This window comes from Heptranchias perlo, chromosome 1, assembly GCF_035084215.1.
Source record: "Heptranchias perlo isolate sHepPer1 chromosome 1, sHepPer1.hap1, whole genome shotgun sequence".
In the NCBI taxonomy this organism is placed as follows: Eukaryota; Metazoa; Chordata; class Chondrichthyes; order Hexanchiformes; family Hexanchidae; genus Heptranchias; species Heptranchias perlo.
The window spans coordinates 143,580,556-143,602,896 of record NC_090325.1 but is presented as its reverse complement, the minus strand read 5'-3'; the positions used below and the strand labels follow the sequence as shown (position 1 = coordinate 143,602,896).

Genomic DNA, 22,341 nt, shown 5'->3' with positions numbered 1-22,341 from the left:
GGGAAGAGGGGAAACCAAGAGCAGGGAGGGGTAGAGGGGAAACCGAGTGAGGGAGGGGGAAAAGAGGGGAAACTGAGGGCAGGGGAAGAGGGGAAACCGGGGGGAGGAGGAGAGGGGAAACCGAGGGCGGGGGGAAGAGGGGAAACCGAGTGAGGGAGGGAGGATAAGAGGGGAAATTGAGGGCGGGGGAAGAGGGGAAATTGAGGGCGGGGGAAGAGGGGAAACTGGGGCGGGGGGAGAGTGGGGAAACCGGGGCGGGGGGAGAGTGGGGAAACCGAGTGAGGGGGGGGAAGAGGGGAAACCGAGTGAGGGGGGGGAAGAGGGGAAACCGAGTGAGGGGGGGAAGAGGGGAAACCGAGTGAGGGAGGGGGGAAGAGGGGAAACCGAGTGAGGGAGGGGGGAAGAGGGGAAACCGAGTGAGGGAGGGGGGAAGAGGGGAAAAGGAATGAGGGGGGGGAAGAGGGGAAACCGAGTGAGGGGGGAAGGAGAAACCGAGTGAGGCAGGGGGGGAAGAGGGGAACCAGAGTGGGGGGGAAGAGGGGAAACTGAGGGCGGAGGGGGAAGAGGAGAAACCGAGGGCGGAGGGGGAAGAGGAGAAACCGAGTGAGGGGGGGGAAGAGGAGAAACCGAGTGAGGGGGGGAAGAGGAGAAACCGAGTGAGGGGGGAAGAGGAGAAACCGAGTGAGGGGGGGGAAGAGGGGAAACCGAGGGCGGAGGGTGGGGGGGAAGAGGGGAAACCGAGGGCGGAGGGGGAAGAGGAGAAACCGAGGGCGAGGGGGGGGGAAGAGGGGAAACTGAGAGCAGAGGGGGAATAGGAGAAACCGAGAGAGGGAGGGGGGAAGAGGGGAAACCGAGGGCGAGGAGGAAGAGGGTAAACCGAGAGAGGGAGGGAAGGGGGAAACCGAGTGGGGGGGGGAAGGGGGACACCGAGTGAGGGGGGAAGAGGGGACATCGAGTGAGGGGGGGAAGAGGGGGAACCGAGGGCGGAGGGGGAAGAAGGAAAACCGAGAGCAGGGAGGGGTAGAGGGGAAACCGAGTGAGGGAGGGAGGAAAAGAGGGGAAATTGAGGGGGGAAGAGGGGAAACTGTGGGGGGGGGGGGAAGAGGGGAAACCGATGGCGGGGGTGGAAGAGGGGAAACCGATGGCGGGGGTGGAAGAGGGGAAACTGAGAGCGGGGGGGAGAAGAGGGGATATTGAGGGCGGGGGAAGAAGGGAAACTGGGGGGGGGGGGAAGAGGGGAAACCGATGGTGGGGGTGGAAGAGGGGAAACTGAGAGCGGGGGGGAGAAGAGGGGAAACCGAGAGCGGGGGTGGGGGAAGAGGGGGAACCGAGTGAGGGAAGGGGAAACTGAGGGCAGGGGAAGCGGAGCAACCAGGGGGGAGGGGGAGGGGGAGGGGGGAAACCGAGGGCGGGGGGGAGAGAGGGGAAATCGAGGGGGGGGGGAGAGAGGGGAAATCGAGGGGGGGGGGAGAGAGGGGAAATCGAGGGGGGGGAGAGAGGGGAAACCGAGGAGGGGGGAGAGAGGGGGGAGAGAGGGGAAACCGAGGAGGGGGGAGAGAGGGGAAACCGAGGAGGGGGGAGAGAGGGGAAACCGAGGAGGGGGGAGAGAGGGGAAACCGAGGAGGGGGGAGAGAGGGGAAACCGAGGAGGGGGGAGAGAGGGGAAACCGAGGCGGGGGAGAGAGGGGGAAGGGAGGGAGGGGAAACCGAGGGGGGGGGGGAAGAGAGGGGACACCGAGGGGGGGGGGGAAGAGAGGGGAAACCGAGGGGGGGGAAGGGAGGGAGGGGAAACCGAGGGAGGGAGGGGAAACCGAGGGAGGGAAGAGAGGGGAAACCAAGTGGGGGGGAGAGAGGGGAAACAGAGGGGGGGAGAGAGGGGAAGCCAAGGGGGGAGAGAGGGGAAGCCAAGGGGGGAGAGAGGGGAAGCCAAGGGGGGAGAGAGGGGAAGCCAAGGGGGAAGAGAGGGGAAACAGAGGGGGGGAGAGAGGGGAAGCCAAGGGGGGAGAGAGGGGAACCGAGGAGGGGGGAAGAGGGGAAACCGAGGGTGGGGGGGGAGATGGGAAACCGAGGGTGGGGGGGGAGATGGGAAATCGAGGTCGGGGGGGGGAAGATGGGGAAGGGAGGGAGGGGAAACCGAGGGGGGGGAGAGAGGGGAAACCGAGGAGGGGGAGAGAGGGGAAACCGAGGCGGGGGAGAGAGGGGGAAGGGAGGGAGGGGAAACCGAGGGGGGGGGGGAAGAGAGGGGACACCGAGGGGGGGGGGAAGAGAGGGGAAACCGAGGGGGGGGGGAAGGGAGGGAGGGGAAACCGAGGGAGGGAGGGGAAACCGAGGGAGGGAAGAGAGGGGAAACCAAGTGGGGGGGAGAGTGGGAAACTGAGGAGGGGGGAAGAGGGGAAACTGAGGGCAGGGGAAGGGAGGGAGGGGAAACCGAGGGAGGGAGGGGAAACCGAGGGAGGGAAGAGAGGGGAAACAGAGGGGGGGAGAGAGGGGAAGCCAAGGGGGGAGAGAGGGGAACCGAGGAGGGGGGAAGAGGGGAAACCGAGGGTGGGGGGGGAGATGGGAAACCGAGGGTGGGGGGGGGAGATGGGAAATCGAGGTCGGGGGGGGAAGATGGGAAACCGTGGTGGGGGGGGGGGGAAGATGGGAAACCGAGGTGGGGGGGGGGGATGTTGGGAAACCGAGGTGGGGGGGGGGAAGATGGGAAACCGAGGTGGGGGGGGGGGAAGATGGGAAACCGAGGTGGGGGGGGGAAGATGGGGAAACCGAGGTGGGGGGGGGGGGATGGGAAACCGATGTTATGGGGGTGGGGGGGGGGAAGATGGGAAACCGAGGGCAGGAAATCCAAAGGTGGGGGAAGGTTTCACAGAGGGAAAGCCAGAGGTGGGAGGAATTTGAATCCACCAATAATATGGTAACTCACTGAAACTGCACTAATAACTAATAGTAATAGTCTGTATGTAACTGATAGTAATAGGTACAATGCCCCAATATCCCACCTGTAACTAGTAGTAATCCTATAACCTGAACTATTTACCCTGAAACCATAGCCAGAAATCCCCTGAATTTCACAAGGTGCGATCAGGCTCCCCAGTTGATGCCACTTTTAATAGGGCCCATCTCTCTCTATCTCCTTTGGACTCAGCTTCTGTGTGAAAGTGGCAACTCTGAACTGGGAACCTCAGTCAGAGCTGATATGTACTTGACCTTCACACGTCAAAACTGGGTGGCACAGATTGACCTGAACCAAACCAAGAGATTGTACAAAGGGCAGCAGGGTCAGTGTTTGGGGCACTTCTGACAGGGCACATGGTCCTGAACTCAGTTTAGCACCAACATTTTGAAACCACTCCCTGAGCTCGGATTCAATAAAGGTGAGTTTTCACAGAATTATAGAAATTACAGCAGAGGAGGAGGGTACGGTAGCATAGTGGTTATGTTACTGGACTAGTAATCCAGAGGTCTGAACGAATAATCCAGAGTCATCAGTTCAAATCCCGACACGGTAGCTGGGGAAGTTAAATTCAATTAATTAAATAAAATCTGGAATTCAAAAAACTAGTATCAGTAATGATGGTCATGAAACTACTGGATTGTGGTAAAAACCCATCTGGTTCACTAATGCCCTTTAGGGAAAGAAACTGCCGCCCTTACCCGGTCTGGCCTTTATGTGAATCCAGAGCCACAGCAATGTGGTTGATTCTTAATTGCCCTCTGAAATGGCCTAGCAAGCCACTCAGTTGTAAAACCTCGCTTAAAAAAAGTCATAATAAGAATAAAACCGGACGGACCACCCGGCATCGGACACGACAAAGGCAAACCAAGCCCGGTCGACCCTGCAAAGTCCTCCTCACTAACATCTGGGGACTTGTGCCAAAATTGGGAGAGCTGTCCCACAGACCAGTCAAGCAACAGCCTGACATAGCCATACTCACAGAATCATACCTTTCAGCCAACGTCCCAGACTCTTCCATCACCATCCCTGGGTATGTCCTGTCCCACCGGAAGGACAGACCCACCAGAGGTGGCGGTACAGTGATATACAGTCAGGAGGGAGTGGCCCTGGGAGTCCTCAACATTGACTCCGGACCACATGAAATCTCATGGCATCAGGTCAAACATGGGCAAGGAAACCTCCTGCTGATTACCACCTACCGCCCTCCCTCAGCTGATGAATCAGTCCTCCTCCTCCATGTTGAGCACCACTTAGAAGGAAGCACTGAGGGTAGCAAGGGCACAGAATATACTCTGGGCGGGGGACTTCAATGTCCATCACCAAGAGTGGCTCGGTAGCACCATTGCTGGCCGAGTCCTGAAGGGCATATCTGCCTGACTGGGCCTGCAGCAGGTGGTGAGTGAACCAACACGAGGGGAAAAACCTACTTGACCTCGTCCTCACCAATCTACCTGTCGCAAATGCATCTGTCCATGACAGTATTGGTAGGAGTGACCATCGCACAGTCCTCGTGGAGATGAAGTCCCGTCTTCGCACTGAGGACACCACCCAACGTGTTGTGTGGCACTACCACCGTGCTAAATGGGATAGATTCAGAATAGACCTAGCAGCTCAAAACTGGGCATCCATGAGGCACTGTGGGCCATCAGCAGCAGCAGAATTGTATTCCAACACAATCTGTAACCTCATGGCCCGGCATATTCCTCACTCTACCATTACCAACAAGCCAGGGTATCAACTCTGGTTCAATAAGGAGTTTAGAAGAGCATGCCAGCAGCAGCAGCAGCAGGCATACCTAAAAATGAGGTGCCAACCTGGTGAAGCTGCAACTCAGGACTACATGCTGAGCACGGAAGCAACATGCTATAGGCAGAGCTAAGTGATTCTACAACCATCGGATCAGATCAAAGCTCTGCAGTCCTGCCACATCCAGTTGTGAATGGTAGTGGACAATTAAACAACGAACGGGAGGTGGAGGTTCTGTAAACATCCCCATCCTCAATGATGGCAGAACATGAGTATAAAAGACAAAGCTGAACCGTTTGCAAACGTCTTCAGCCAGAAGTGCCGAGTGGATGATCCATCTTGGCCTCCTCCTCCCGATATCCCCACCATCACAGAAGCCAGTCTTCAGCCAATTCGATTCACTCCACGTGATATCAAGAAACGGCTGAGTGCACTGGATACAACAAAGGGTATGGGCCCCAACAACATCCCGGCTGTAGTGCTGAAGACTTGTGCTCCAGAACTAGCCGCGCCTCTAGCCAAGCTGTTCCAGTACAGCTACAATACTGGCGTTTACCCAACAATGTGGAAAATTGCCCAGGTATGTCGTGTCCACAAAAAGCAAGACAAATCCAATCCAGCCAATTACCGCCCATCAGTCTACTCTCAATCATCAGCAAAATGATGGAAGTTGTCGTCGACTGCGCTATCAAGCGGCACCTGCTCACCGATGCTCAGTTTGGTTTCCACCAGGACCATTCAGCTTCAGACTACATTACAGCCTTGGTCCAAACATGGACAAAAGAGCTGAATTCCAGAGGTGAGAGTGACAGCCCTTGACATCAAGGCAGCATTTGACCGAGTGTGACACCAAGGAGCCCTAGTAAAATTGAAGTCAATGGGAATCGGGGAAAACTCTCCAGTGGCTGGACTTATAACTAGCACAAAGGAAGATGGTAGTGGTTGTTGGAGGCCAATCATCTCAGCCCCAGGACATTGCTGCAGGAGTTCCTCAGGGCAGTGTCCTTGGCCCAGCCATCTTCAGGACCTTCATCAATGACCTTCCCTCCATTATAAGGTCAGAAATGGGGATGTTCGCTGATGATTGCACTGTGTTCAGTTCCATTCGCAACCCCTCAAAAATGAAGCAGTCCGTACCCGCATACAGCAAGACCTGGACAACATCCAGGCTTGGGCTAATAAGTGGCAAGTAACATACGCGCCAGACAAGTGCCAGGCAATGACCATCTCCAACAAGAGAGAGTCTAACCACCTCCCCTTGACATTCAACAGCATTACCATCGCCGAATCCCCTACAATCAACATCCTGGGGGTCACCATTGACCAGAAACTTAACGAGACCAGCCATATAAATACTGTGGCTACAAAAGCAGGTCAGAGGCTGGGTATTCTGCAGCGAGTGACTCACCTCCTGACTCCCCAAAGCCTTTCCATCATCTACAAGGCACAAGTCAGGAGTGTGATGGAATACTCTCCACTTGCCTGGATGAGTGCAGCTCCAACAACACGCAAGACGCTCGACACCATCCAGGACAAAGCAGCCCGCTTGATTGGCACCCTATCCACCACCCTAAATATTCGCTCCCTTCACCACCGGCGCACTGTGGCTGCAGTGTGTACCATCCACAGGATGCACTGCAGCAACTTGCCGAGGCTTCTTCGACAGCATGTCTCAACCCACGACCTCTATCACTTAGAAGGAGAAGAGCAGCAGGCACATGGGAACAACAGCACCTGCACGTTCCCCTCCAAGTGACACGCCATCTTGACTTGGAAATATATCGCCGTTGCTTCATCGTCGCTGGGTCAAAATCCTGGAACTCCCTTCCTAACAGCACTGTGGGAGAACCGTCACCACACGGACTGCAGCGGTTCAAGAAGGCGGCTCATCACCACCTTCTCGAGGGCAATTAGGGATGGGCAGTAAATGCTGACCTCGCCAGCGACGCCCACATCCCATGAATGAATAAAAAAAAAAGCCACTCAGTCCCTGGTGGTGGTGCCTGTAATCCCCATTCCCCACAAATATTTTTATATTCTTCCTCTTCAAATATTTATCCCATTCCCTTTGAATTGATGTTTTAGTCTCAATAGTAACATGTGGTGAAGGATCGCATGGTCTAACAGCCCTCAGTTCAGGAACCTTCCTCCTCCCTTCCCCCCCCTGGTTTTTCCAGTGAGAATCCTTGGTCTCCATCCCCTTGTTCCCATTCACCCATCAATGGAAACAATCTTTCATTATTTACCCACAGTAAGGTCCCCAGTTTTCACTTACCGCATTACTGGTTGCTCCTCTCTTGGTGCCGCTCACACTCACCATGTTGCTGCTGCTGCTCCCAGCTCTGCAGGAAATGTTGGTCCCCTCCCCCATTCTCACTCCATTCTCCCCCATTTGCTTGAGCCCCAATCCCTCGACTCACAGTCCTCTTCTCTCCACCATTCTCCAGTCCCCTTCTCTTCCTGACCCCCCATTCTCCAGTCTCTCTCTCTGTCTTTCCCCCCTCCCCACTCTTGAGCCCCCGATTTCAGAGACTCCGCTGAATGCCACCACACCCAATTCCTCTCTCTCCAGGCCCCTCCTGACTGCGCTCCATGTGATTGTGGCGGTGGTCAGGTGCTGTCACCGAGCCGGAGATGTCTCTACCAGCAGATGGTGACATCACGGGGGGGGGTGGTCGCACTGCGACAGGAAATTTAAATCGCTGATCTCCGGGGCTGCTGGAGGCAGCGCTCGGGGGAAGAATCCCCAATTCCGGGAAACTCCTGGTCATTCTGGCCAGGTTGGGAACCCGACCTTTCCCCCACCTGGACTTACCTCTGGGCCTCAACGTGGGGTGTTTTCTTATTTATAAGGATCCGACAGGCGAGCTGCGTTGGGAAGCCTAACTGGCACCCGCAACACAACTGATTTATTCTGATGAGGCCCGAGGACGAATTTACATTGATCCTTGGGCATCTCCGTTCTGGAGTGCCGTAGTTGCCCGTCACCGGAATTGTGCCCGGTTTGGGGCACGAAGGAATTAAGGCCCCAGAGAATTGGAAATTGGGGGAGGGCGAGTGGCTTCTGGATCCGAAGTCTAATTTCATCTGATTACTCTTCTCTAGTACTGGAAATTGTTTCTCTTTTAACACATTTGGGGGTTGTTTCACTAATGTATTTAATAATACACTATAGCTGAGCAGAACATATCATTAAAGTCATTATTATTTATTAATGGATCAGATGAGTTTGTGATAATTTATTTGTTCAGTGCCATATGGGCTTGGATTTTGATTTGGAGCCAGGAAGAGAGCAGGGGGCAAGTTTATCGGATGAAAAACCCGGAAGTGAAGTTGGCGGGTCGGAATCTGCGATCTCAACTCAATTAATGATAAAAATTTTACTTCCGGGTTTTGCACCCAATGGCCGGGTGGGAAAGCAGCAGGGGAGAGATCAGAGTACTCGGTGTTTGTACGAGGTGGGTCGGGGAGCGATTGGGATCTTTGGGGGTTGGATGGAGAAGGGCGTACATGGGGGCAGGGGAGGCGAGAAGTCGGCCACTGGGGGAGGTGGGGGGATGAGAAGTCAGCCACAGTGGGGGGTGGTGAGAAGTCGGCTATCGGGGCTGGGGTGGGGTGAGAAATCAGCCAACGGGGAGGGGGGTGATGGGGTGAGAAATCTGCCATTATGGGGGGGGGGTGGTTGAGAAGTTGGCCATCGTGGGGGATGGTGGGAAGTCGGCCATCGGGGGAGGGGGTGGAGGTAGGAAGTGAGAAGTCGCCCATCAGGGGGTTGGGGGGTTGAGAAGTCGGCCATCGGTGGGGGGGGTGGCAGTTGAGATATCTCCCATCGGAGGGGGGTCTTGGCCATCGGGGGAAGAAATACTCCTGCTCTTCCTGGCCCACAAGCAGTGTAATAAAGACACTCACCTCATGATCCGGCCCTTCGCACCTCCTTTTCACTGGTGAGATTCACGAGCCCCAGAAAACCCGCGCTGGAGGCGTTAAATTTAAAGTTAAGTCAAATTCAATTTAAAAAGACCTATTTAATGTCAACGTGGAAGTTAAATGTTGATAACTACCCGCCAGCTTGAACTAATTAAGGTCCCGACTGTGATGTGTAGGTCACTCTCATCCAAACGCGCTTGGGTTAAACGCAGAAGTGGGTGCCTTGGAGCCGGATTGCAGTCATGCTCCAAAAATCAAATATTTTAACAGCCCGCCCACTCCCAACCCATCGTTTCTTGGGGGTTAAAATTCCCCCCCATGGTGTCTGGATACCCGGGGGTGTGCCTTTTTGGATGGTTTCTTTAATGTTTATTTTAAATATAGTTTTTTTCACTTTTAATTTATTTCCCCTTTCCCGCCCCCCCCGCCCCCACTTCCTCACATTAGCCCCCTCCCTTGCCACACACCATTGTATGCCTGAGGAAGCAGCCAGATAACTGTCTCCCAGGCCTCGGCTGCTAATAGACCCACAAAAGCAGGGAGTGGTGACTTGACCGTCAACCTTTCCTCCCTGCACCCTCTTGCTAACGATACAGCCAAGGTCAGGAATTCTGGAACTGGAGGCACACTACAATGGCTCACCAATGTGCTGTGAACCTGGCGATCCTATAGTTCCATTTTTCCGACCACAGGGTGTAACTAATTCTTGCCAAGAAAGTTGCAAGTCTTTCCGCCCAGATGAGTATGCGAGGTTCAGGATTGCAAAATATTTTGCTCACAATATTGCATATTAAAATAGGATTTGTTCTAAAAGGTGCAGTGAAGTACACTATTTACAATAATTCTTTTCTATACACTGCATGCCCAGTTAAGAGCTGGGCGTTGAAATTTATCCACATTGAATGTGTAATTGGCATGGACAAACTTGCACTTTTTCTCAATTGCATGAGTAAATTGCTAGATGGGATAGGCTCCAGCATGTTACTCCTGGCTAGGCCTGTGCCAGTACAGCCTGAAGTCAAAATTGGATCATTGTGATAAGTGTTCCTTTGTTTTAGAATATTCTTTTAAATATAAAAAAAATCTGATGCAAAGAGCCCAATAACTTAAAACAGCCTCACTGCTAGATATCTCTGGGGAAAGGGAAACAAGGCAAGAAAGATGAAAGAATGAAAAGAAAAAACAGCAAAAATCAACAGCAGGGTATAGTGAAGGAAATCAAAAATGAATGAAAAGGAGGAATTTAAGTAAGAAAGGAAAGACAAAAAGAAAGCAAATGAAAGCCAAGCCATCAAAAGGGCAAAATAAACAAAATAAGAAAAGGTAAGGATAAAGTGAAGAAAACCACTGAATGGAGAGCAGCAGGGAGTTTGAGAGGTGTTGAGAAAATAAACAAAATTAGATAGAAGCAAAGAGAGGTGCAGTAGGGAAAGGATTCTTAGTGATTCAAAAGGGAAAATATTCTCAAAAACTGCGGATGCTCTGAAACAAAATCACAAAATGCTGGAAGCACCCAACAGGTGAGTCAGCATCTGTATCAGGTGTGGGTGTGGACTCTTGGCCAAAACTCATTTTCTGGTTGCTGGTGGTGCCGGAGAGAGAAGGAATTGGGAAATCGGGCTGTGATTGATATTGGTGGATCTCTGCCCATTTTACAACAAGCATAAACTTCTGGTTGGGTCTTAGGAACTTTTGAGAAAAACAGGCGAGAGCTTCATTTTAATGTACTGAAATGAGATGATTATGAGCATGCACACACTTTTCTCTGATTCTTGTGGGAATACACTTTACCTTGAGGTCAACTGTATAAAATGGGCTGAGACAGAAGTCATTTTAAAGGGAGTCCTGCTGCTTTCAAAGAAGGTGCAAACCTATCTTTGGATTTCTGCTAGGTGTTATTTTCAGTGTTATTTTGTATCTAGTTATTTTTGGAGGTGTTTGTCCAAGAGTTTTGGCTGCCACATTTTTAATGCAACAATTATAATTTTGAAAATGGGCATTCTACAAGGGATTCCTTTTTTTTTGGCTAATTGGAGGGTGAGGAACAAGATGAAATATGGGATGCGAGGCAAGTCAGATTGCATCAGAGGCAGACTGCCTGCTCTTCCCTTATCCACCAATCCATATTCACAGGCAGGGGAAAACTGATTTTACAAGCTCCATTTCACGAGGGGTTACTGTCAGAGTTGTGCCACTTCCTAGAATCGGTCCTTCACCACAGGGATACCATCATCAAGGTCAGTAGAACCCTTAGTTTTTATGTCTCGAGCTCATTCCAGGCAGCCACAGAGGACATTAGCAACATCAATCTCAAGTTCACAGCTGTGTCAAGAAGGATGTCTCAATGAGGAGTGTAGAAGAGCATGCCAGGAGCAGCACCAGGCGTACCTAAAAATGAGGTGCCAACCTGGTGAAGCTACAACTCAGGACTACATGCATTCTAAACAGCGGAAGCAACATGCTATAGACAGAGCTAAGTGATTCCACAACCAATGGATCAGATCAAAGCTCTGCAGTCCTGCCACATCCAGTCGTGAATGGTGGTGGACAATTAAACAACTAACGGGAGGAGGAGGTTCTGTAAACATCCCCATCCTCAATGATGGCGGAGTCCAGCACGTGAGTGCAAAAGACAAGGCTGAAGCGTTTGCAACTATCTTCAGCCAGAAGTGCCGAGTGGATGATCCATCTCGGCCTCCTCCCGATATCCCCACCATCACAGAAACAAGTCTTCAGCCAATTCGATTCACTCCACGTGATATCAAGAAACGGCTGAGTGCACTGGATACAGCAAAGGCTATGGGCCCCGACAACATCCCAGCTGTAGTGCTGAAGACTTGTGCTCCAGAACTAGCTGCGCCTCTAGCCAAGCTGTTCCAGTACAGCTACAACACTGGCATCTACCCGACAATGTGGAAAATTGCCCAGGTATGTCCTGTCCACAAAAAGCAGGACAAATCCAATCCAGCCAATTACCACCCCATCAGTCTACTCTCAATCATCAGCAAAGTGATGGAAGGTGTCGTCGACAGTGCTATCAAGCGGCACTTACTCACTAATAACCTGCTCACCGATGCTCAGTTTAGGTTCTGCCAGGACCACTCGACTCCAGACCTCATTACAGCCTTGGTCCAAACATGGACAAAAGAGCCGAATTCCAGAGGTGAGGTGAGAGTGACTGCCCTTGACATCAAGGCAGCATTTGACCGAGTGTGACACCAAGGAGCCCTAGTAAAATTAAAGTCAATGGGAATCGGGGAAAACTCTCCAGTGGCTGGAGTCATGCCTAGTACAAAGGAAGATGGTAGTGGTTGTTGGAGGCCAATCATCTCAGCCCCAGGACATTGCTGCAGGAGTTCCTCAAGGCAGTGTCCTCGGCCCAACCATCTTCAGCTGCTTAATCAATGACCTTCCCTCCATCATATGGTCAGAAATGCGGATGTTCGCTGATGATTGCACAGTGTTCAGTTCCATTTGCAACCCCTCAAAAATGAAGCAGTCCGAGCCCGCATACAGCAAGACCTGGACAACATCCAGGCTTGGGCTGATAAGTGGCAAGTAACATTTGCACCAGACAAGTGCCAGGCAATGACCATCTCCAACAAGAGAGTGTCTAACCACTTACCCTTGACATTCAACAGCATTACCATCACCGAATCCCCCACCATCAACATCCTGTGGGTCACCATTGACCAGAAACTTAACGGGACCAGCCATATAAATACTGTGCCTACAAGAGCAGGTCAGAGGCTGGGTATTCTGCAGCGAGTGACTCACCTCCTGACTCCCCAAAGCCTTTCCACCATCTACAAGGCACAAGTCAGGAGTTTAATGGAATACTCTCCACTTGCCTGGATGAGTACAGCTCCAACGACACTCAAGAAGCTCGACACCATCCAGGACAAAGTAGCCCGTTTGACTGGCACCCCATCCACCACCCTAAACATTCACTCCCTCCACCACCGGCGCACAGTGGCTGCAGTGTGTACCATCCACAGGATGCACTGCAGCAACTCGCCAAGGCTTCTTCGACAGGATGTCCCAACCCGTCACCTCTACCACCTAGAAGGATAAGAGCAGCAGGCACATGGGAACAACACCACCTGCATGTTCCCTACAAGTCACACACCATCCCGACTTGGAAATATATCACCGTTCCTTCATCGTCGCTGGGTCAAAATCCTGGAACTCCCTTCCTAACAGCACTGTGGGAGAACCGTCACCACACGGACTGCAGCGGTTCAAGAAGGCGGCTCACCACCACCTTCTCAAGGCAATTAGGGATGGGCAATAAATGCCGGCCTTGCCAGCGACGCCCACATCCCATGAACAAATTAAATAAAAAAGGTGACTGATGCGTTGTTTGCCAGGGCAAATAATTTCATCACTTCTCTCATGTGCAGCCATGAACATTGAATCATAGAAAGGTTACAGCACGGAAGGAGGCCATTCGGCCCATCGAATCCGTACTGGCTCTAAGCAAGAGCAATCCAGCTAGTCCCACTTCCCCACCCCATTCCCGTAGCCCTGTAAATTTTTTCCTTTCAAGTACTTATCCAGTTCCCTTTTGAAAGCCAATGATTGAATCTACCTCCACCACCCCCTCAGTGCATTCCAGATCATAACCACTCGCTGTGTAAAAAAGTTTTTCCTCCTATCACCTTTGGTTCTTTTGCCAATCACCTTAAGTCGATGTCCTCTGGTTCTTGACCCTTCCGCCAATGGGAACAATTTCTCTCTATCTACTCTGTCTAGACCCTAACCTTTACTCGGTTAATCCCGGGGATGAGGGGGTGGACATATGAGGAGAGGTTGAGTAGATTGGGACTCTACTCATTGGAGTTCAGAAGAATGAGAGGCGATCTTATTGAAACATATAAGATTGTGAAGGGGCTTGATCGGGTGGATGCGGTAAGGATGTTCCCAAGGATGGGTGAAACTAGAACTAGGGGGCATAATCTTCGAATAAGGGGCTGCTCGTTCAAAACTGAGATGAGGAGAAACTTCTTCACTCAGAGGGTAGTAGGTCTGTGGAATTTGCTGCCCCAGGAAGCTGTGGAAGCTACATCATTGAATAAATTTAAAACAGAAATAGACAGTTTCCTAGAAGTAAAAGGAATTAGGGGTTACGGGGAGCGGGCAGGAAATTGGACATGAATTTAAATTTGAGGTTAGGATCAGATCAGCCATGATCTTATTGAATGGCGGAGCAGGCTCGAGGGGCCGATTGGCCTACTCCTGCTCCTATTTCTTATGTTCATGATTTTAAATACCTCTACCAAATCTCCTCTCAACCTTCTCTGTTCAAAGGAGAACAACCCCAGCTTCTCCAGTCTATTCACGTAACTAAAGTCCCTCATCCCTGGAATCTTTCTAGTAAATCTCTTCTGCACTCTCTCTAAGGCCTTCACATCTTGCCCAGAACTGACACAATACGCCAGTATACACCATAAGTCCATATACACCATATCAACTACATTGCCCTCATCTACCCTCTCTGTTACCTCATCAAAAAACTCTATCAAGTTAGTTAAACACGATGTGCCTTTAACAAACCCATGCTGGCTTTCCCTAATCAATCCAAACTTGTCCAAGTGACTCCTAATACTGCCCCGGATTATCGTTTCTAAAAGTTTCCCCACCATTGAGGTTTAACTGACTGGCCTATAGATGCTGGGTTTATCCTTGCACCCTTTTTTGAACAAGGGTGTAACACTCGCAATTCTCCAGTCCTCTGGCACCGCCCCCATATCTAAGGACGTTTGGAAGATTATGGCCAGTACCTCTGCAATTTCCACCCTTACTTCCCTCAGCAACCGAGGATGCAACCCATCTGGACTTACCTACTTTAAGTACAGCCAGCCTTTCAACACACTTCAAAAATTCCTCTCCCTCTTTGCCCCTTATATTATTACTATCCCAGTCTATCTCAGGATAGTTGAAGTCCCCTGTTATCACTACTCTATGGCTATTGCACCTCTCTGTAATTTCCCTGCAAATTTGCTCCTCTATATCCTTCCCACTAGTTGGTGGCCTATAGAATACACCTAGTAGTTTAATGACCCCTCTTTTGTTTCCTAACTCTAACCAAATAGATTCTGTCCTTGACCCCTCCAGGACATCCTTTCTCTCCAGCACTGCAATATTCTCTTAATCAATACTGCCACCCCACCTCCTTTATTTCCTTCCTTATCTTTCCTGAACATCTTGTATTCAGGAATATTTAGTACCCAATCCTGCCCTTTTTTGAGCCAGGTCTCCGTTATCGCCATGACATCATATTCCCATGTGACTATTTGCACCTGCAGCTCACCAACCTTGTTTACCATGCTTCGTGCGTTTACACACATGCACTGTAAACCGGTCTTAGACTTTCTTGTATTCTCTCTTAGTCTGACCCCACCTAATACCATACTATTTCTTACTCTAGTGCTATCTTTCTCTCCCAATCCTTTGTGCACCTTGTTTCTCCATTCCAATGATACAGCCTGGTGCCCATTCCCCTGACAAATTAGTTTTAACCCCCCCGCCCCCGCCACTGCCAAACAGCACTAGCGAACCTCCCTGCGAGGACATTGGTCTGTTGAGGTACAAACTGCCTGGCCTGTACAGGTCCCACCTCTCCCGGAACTGGTCCCAATGCCCCAGGAATCTAAAGCCCACCATCTTTCCAGCCACGCATTCATCTGCTCTATCCTTCTATTTTTATACTTGCTAGCACGTGGCACCGGGAGTAATCCGGAGATTACTACCTTTGAGGTCCTACTTGTTAATCTCTTTCCTAAAATCTGCCTGCAGGACCTCATCCCTCTTTTTACCTATGTCGTTGGTACCAATATGGACCACGACGTCTGGCTGTTCACCCTCCCCCTTCAGAATGAGAGTGTGCAATTTTTCTACATGGCAAGATTCCCCAAACTACAGGCTGTCACTGATGGCACCCAAGGGGTCCTAGAATCATATACAGGGGTTCCTATCAGCTTTATGAATCACAAAGGCTTTCATGTTATCAACATGCGTTGTTAGTGAGCATCAAAATATGCTCATGTAAGAAAATGACTGCTTCATGATGCCTTCATTTTAACGCAATCCACAATGTCAGGGTTACTTGAAGGAGAAGGCAGACAACAATAGCAATCTTTCACTGAGAGAACTTAAGATCCTTGCACTAAGTCCCTGCCGGCATCAATTTAAGGCAATGGTAACCCTACCAAAAGACCACCCAATGGAAAATTTTCTTTATAATAAATGAAGGCTGCCTTTCCTTGATAGATGTCCTGAGGTATTAACCTTTTCCCTCATCTTCCTTTAGTTCCTCTGAATGTTAGAGAATGCATTTACCCCGACAGCCATGTCCTGCCAAGTTGTACACTTATATTGAGAGAAGGCTGCCCTGAGATTCCAAAGGGAACCCTTCTTTGATGCACTTCTAACAGCACCTTCAAACATTCATTAAAAAATAGAGCAGACCTGCTACTTCTACAGCTGTTTCACCTTCTCTGCCCAGCAAAAATTAATCCCCCCCCTTTAAATAGCAGCTGTTGCCTTTAAGAGCTGAAGCTGCATGCAATTTCCTGCTGCCTACTGACAGAGAGTTTCCACAGGCAAGCCCTGAAATGGCTATCATATGACTTGGCTAACACTTGTCTTGAATTTTGAGCAGGTTTATTTACAAGAAGGAACTCAGAGCATTTTAGATTTACTTTCTATGACCTACTTCAGCCTACCACTGGAGAGGCCCAAGCCAAGCTACAGCAGCACCTGGATGACATCCAGGCTTGGGCTGACAAACAGGAAGTCACATTTGCACCACATAAGTGCCAGATAATGACCATCTCAAACAAAGAAAAGCGCAGCCATCTCCCTCTAAGTTTCACTGGCACCACCATCGCTCAGTCCCCCACCATCAACATCTTAGGAATCAACACTGACCAGGAGCTTAACTGGACCACCATTTCAACATCATTTATACAAGGCTGGGTACTCTGTGACAAGGGGGTCACCTCCTGACCTCTCAAAGTCTACCTATCATCTTCAAGGCACAAGTCATGAATGTGATCGAATACACACCACTCGCCTGGATGGGTGCAGCTGCAACGACACTGAAGAAGCTCAATACATTCTAGGACAGAGCAGTTTGCTTGATTGGGGCCCCATGCCACTGAACTCAATATCCACCCTCTCCATCACCATTGAACAATCTGAAGGATTTGCACTGCAGCAACTCACCAAGGATACTTCAACAGCATCTCCTTCCTCTATCCCTCTACCATTAAGAAAGACAAGAACAGTAATGCCATGGGAACATCATTACCTCCAAGTCACACAACATTCTGACGTGGATATTTTTTCACATTCCTTCATCGTCATGGGGTCTTGGAATTCCTACCTAACACCGTTGTGGGAGCATCATTAGCAAACGGACTGCAGCGGTTCAAGAAGTGCCCACCATCACCTTCTCAGGACAACTAGGGATGGGCAATAAATGCAGCATTGCCAGCATCGCCACATCCCAAGAACAAATAAAGAAAGTCCCAAAGAAGGAGTTAGCAAGTGCTTTGTGTGAACAATAAATGTTCCAGTCTTTACCATTCTTTAGCCATTTACACCATTTCTCGGGGGGTTCCGCTGATCTACTGAAGTTATGGTGGGACATTGTATAAACCCCAGCAGAATTTAGGACCAAAATGTCAGCCAGTATTTGACTGCACTTTTCTATAGCTAAACATTGGGGAGATCAAAGCCACTGGCTTCGGCCCCAACACAAACTCTGTATCCTCACCAGAGATTCCAAGCGTCCTCTTTGACGACTGTCTCAGGCTGAACAACACTGTTCACAACCTCGGCATCTTATTTAGCCCTGAGATGAACTTCCAACCCCATATCCTTTCCATCACAAAGACCTTCTACTTCCACCTCATAACATGGCCTGACACCACAACTACCTCAGTCTATTTGTCGCTGAAACCTTCATCTATGTCTTTGTCACTTCCAGACTTTACTGTTCCAATGCCCTCTTGGGACGGCCTCCCATTTGCCACCTCCGTAATCTCTAGTTCATCCAAAATTCTACTCCCACAACGTGCCCATCACCTCTGTCCTTGCTGATCAATATCGGCTCCCGATTCCCCAGTGCCTCAGATTTAAAATTCTCATCATTATGTTAAATCCCTTCATGACTTCAACCTTCTCAGTAACCTCCTCCAATCCGACAATTCCCCTCGAACTCTCCATTTCTCTGACTCTGGCCTTTTATGCATCACCCCTCCTTTCAGCCCACCATTGGTAGCCGTGCCTTCAGATGCTTAGACCCACGCTCTGAAATTCCCTCCCTAAACCCCTCTGCCTCTCAACCTCCCCCTCCTCCTTTAATGCTGTCTTTAAAACACACCTCTTTAACCAAGCTTTTTGTCATCTTTCTAATATCTCCTTCGATTTGGTGTCACTCTTTTTCCCTTACACCTCCGTGAAACAGATGTTTTTCTATGTTAAAGGTGTGATATAAATGCAAATGATTGTTGTTGCACTTATTACCTCATGCATTGGGAACTCGTTCTGCATGCATAACTAGACCGATCTTGGAAATCCCATGATAGTGGTCCAGTGAGATCATGGTGAGCAGAAACACTGTCATTCCATTGCAGTGCAGGTTTCTCTCTCAAAATGGAACGTTTCCCTTGAAGTTATTTATTTTCTATATACAGATTTTTATCTTAATATAAATTCTAGACTTATTCATGTAAGAATACAGTAAAGTGTCATGACAATAGCTGTTTCTGGGGAAGGTAACCTCATGCAAAGTAATTGTTGTACGAATTGTTTCTTTTACGACTGCTGCAAAAGTACAATAGGGCTGATTTTAACCCTGCCCGCCTGGTAGAAGTTGAGTGGGTGGGCAGTTAAAATGCCCCAGTGACTTACACCTACCAATCGCTTTGCCTAGCCGTGGAGTCTGACTGCAATTTTAATCGGAGTACTGTGTGAGGAAATCTTGGGCCTCCCTTGCCCTGGGCTTACCTCCCCCTCCCCCGACCGCAACACCTTCCTGACCCCCTCTCCCAACCACTTACCTGAGGGCTGGAGGCCGTTCCTTTGGGTCCCCAGCAGCAGCCTCCTCCTGCTGCCTGAAATCTCACTCCCATCCACCAGCCAGCTAGCACTTCTCACAGGAGATTGACGAACCCCCGCCCGACCAGCTCCTGCCGGAAGTTAAAATCGACCCTATGACAATGAAGTCCAAGCACTTTTCTAAAGGCTGTTTTCATCTGATGCTTTTCAAACCCTTTTATCTACTCCTATGAAGTGACTATAAAAATTTCATGATATTCATCTTATTCCTTGCAAATTCTGGAGATCAGCCAACATTTACACATTGCAGAGAAAAATGAGAAAGATTTTGGACCTGAGTCTCAAAATTAATATGTAGGAATTTTTGGCAAGTTCACAAAAAGGAAGTCTGTGGTATATCAAAATGACCTAAGACATGTCAAAAATACATGATTGCTTTGTATGAACCTGCTTTCTGATAAATTTGAACAGCAGAGCAACCTTTTCCGAGTTCTTAAAAGCTGTTGCTGCTATTTAAAGGGGCTCCTTAATTCTTGCCGGGCACAAACCTGGAAATGAGTGGTCAATGATGTCAGACTGCTTTGGAGAATGCAGCAAAGCAGGGTTCCCCTGTTTGGACCCCCAGGATATCCTGCCCATAGGAGCTTCATCCAATCTGCTTGGCACGAGTTGGTGGACATCAGCCAAAGGGAGCAGATTAGGAAAAAGTTTAACAGTCTGAGGAAGTATGCCATGGTAAGTGTAGCCAGTATTTCACTGTACCAAGCAGTTGGGCAAATTATGTATGTCACAGTGATTCTCCTCTCACCCTGTTAAACCATGACTGAGGCTGCAGTCTAAATACTCCTAAAAGAGCTCTTTCCAAACTTGCATATCCTTCCATAGCAGGGAACACTTTCCTACTGCCACTTCAAACTGCAATTGTTGTTACATTCCCATTTGGAAAGATAAGCCCACAAACCAACATTACAGCACAGCCTACTTATGAGATGTGTGTTAATTTACTTACATTGCAATGCAAGGTGAACTTGGGTGTCATTCCTTATACGCTGCTCAAACGTTCAACCTTTCAATAATACGTCTCTGCTTGAGGAACAAAGCAGTGCATAGCAAGAGGGAGAAAACTCAAACCAGAGGAAGACCTCTGAGTCAGTTTCAACAGGCTACGCTTGACAATCTGGGGCCTGAGAACATAAAGGGAATGGGCCAGGTTTGAAGCTTGAGGTCCTGCTCATTGTTCAGGCTAATACAGTCCTACTATTCTTCCGCCCCTCACTCACTTACTCATAAATTCCAGCAAACCACCTTCACACATTCTTAGTTATATAATCTCTGTTTGAAGGAGTTTCTTACAGCCAGTATTATAACGTGTTCCTCTTCTGTTTTTATTTATAGGTGAACTACAAGATCCAGCCACAGATCCCCTTGGAGTAAAAATAACAAACTGGGGGGGGGCGGTGGGTAGGGATTGAAAATCAGCAGGTGGCGCAAAGTTCACGTGGTCATAGGGAGGTCCCTTACTTTACATATCCCTGTTTCTTTGGTCCCTGCCTGCAGCCTCCAGCCGTCTGACATTCTGCTCCCATCTGCCGGCCAGCTGTTGCTTCCCACCAATTTCAGATCGGCAACTGTCCAGGAGTGGGGGGCAAGCAGATGAGGCCCGGAGTTAAAATTGTCCGGACCTCACGCTGCTGAGGTCAGAACGGTTTGCTGCTCGCCTGGGCTCTCAACCGCCTTGAGTTAAAATTGGGGCTTAACAGTCAAACGTGGCCTGAAACACATCTGCACCTCCTTCCAGGCATGCTGCATTATTGTCTTACAGAGCTGGTGCTGTGGAGTGGCACAAAAAGTCATCCTCCTCACAACCTGCTCATGCAGCACTGCCTCCACTTCAGCAACCATCAAATAGGTGGTTGAATGTTGAGCTGCTCCCTCACACTAAGGTGCAGACTCATGCCTGCATCTTGGTTTTTGTTTTCCTCTCATTTTTGCCTGTCACTTCTTTGCCCTCTCTCTTTCAGCCTTGACGAAGACTGTTAGTGGGTTGATAACCCTTCTGAGCTTTTCCAAAGGCTGTAAGGATTTTTATTTCCTATTCTGTCATTCCCTTCAGTTGTCCACACCCCTTTAAATTTCACCTAGCCATAATTTTCTGCCCCCACCTCTAGTGCGCTCCTGTACACGAGAAAATCTGCACTTGAACTCATACATATTTATGGGAATGAGCTGACCCCTGAAAATTGCATGCGAACAGCAGACTTTTCTGTGGTTGAGTTTGACATGCATTTCTAATTGTTTGACTCATCTGTGTTGCCACAATTTTTTCCAGCATTCTTCCAACAAAGATGAAATCAGGGGTTGCAATCTTCTTTTATGTACAATCAGGATGCCTGCCAGAAATTGCACGGGTCATGTAGCGGGCTGCCTGATTCTGCAAGCGATCGGGAGGGCAGCCCGTCCTTCAAATGTTAATGAGGCCTGTGAGTTAAAATGGCCCAGGCCTCATGCCGACCACATCATGAGGGCTTGCTGCCCCCTGCACGCACAATACCCAACCAGAGTTAAAATCGACATCATCGGGACGTAGCACTGCCATTTAAATCAGGCCCCCGTAGTTCTGGGTTGGCGACCTTCCCGTGCCTGTATTCATGCAAGTAAAAATGGGGGGGGGGGGGGGGGTGAGAAAGTGGCTGAAACCCCATCCTCCGCCATCTTAACACCCCGCCCTGTCATTCCCACTGGATGGGGAGGGACAGGGATTAAAATCAGCCCATAACAGTTCTAAAGTGACGTTAAAACAGAATATGCATCCTATTATAATGTAAAAGATAACATTAATTTCTTTCCTTGTATAGGAGGTGCATATGGACATACAAGAAAAAGAAAAAAATGCACATGCTGGAAATCTGAATTCTGTCAGCGTCTGTAAAAAGATGGGCTAATGATTTGGGTGTGGACCCTCCATCAGAATGGCCTCAAATCCTTGTTATATTCTAAGAATAGAGGAGAAAGAAGAATTTAAAACCTGATCAGTCCTGAAAACATCTGTTTGAATTTAGAGAGGAGCCAGTAAGAGATAGGTTCAGCACTTTACTATCATTTCATAATAATTAGTTACAGCATTGTTTGTTTAAATATTTCTAAATAACATAAGGGGTTTGGTAAAAGTCACATTTTTGAAAATAGCTCTTCTGATTTCAAATTACAAATCCTGATAAACATTCACAGTAAGGAATATCACAATATATGTTACAGCTGCACGGTGTGAGCTGAACTCCCAAAATTACATTCACAACAATAGCCAAACTTCAACGACTATAAAACAAATGTGATTGTTTTAACAAACTGCTGCCCAACTCCGGTCAAAATAACTTCAACTGAAAATAAAAAAATTATAGTTCTTCTGATGATTTTTATTTAAAGTAATTCAAACTGTATATAATTCCATACGTTCCTTAAACACTAATCAGTCAATAGAGCAAGAATAATTACAGGATCATTTATATATACTACATCAAAATGGTAAAGTGATAAAAGATTGAAGCTTTTTAAATATTGACCTGGAAATTACCTCTTGAGATACAAGCATAAGAGTGCTTAATAAATTTGTAAAAAATTTCTTCGTTTGCTATTTTAACCCAGGTATTA

General features: G+C 49.1%; 1 long non-coding RNA gene across 1 annotated transcript in view; it reads right to left on the bottom strand.

Annotated features, from left to right (window-relative positions):
* LOC137299280 (uncharacterized) overlaps positions 1 to 18,903 on the bottom strand; it is a 44,258-nt gene extending 25,355 nt beyond the window's left edge. The window contains exon 1 of the long non-coding RNA XR_010957882.1: positions 18,696 to 18,903. This is a non-coding gene — a long non-coding RNA (uncharacterized lncRNA). The remainder of the gene's footprint in view (positions 1 to 18,695) is intronic.
* Between the last annotated feature and the right edge of the window lie 3,438 nt (positions 18,904 to 22,341).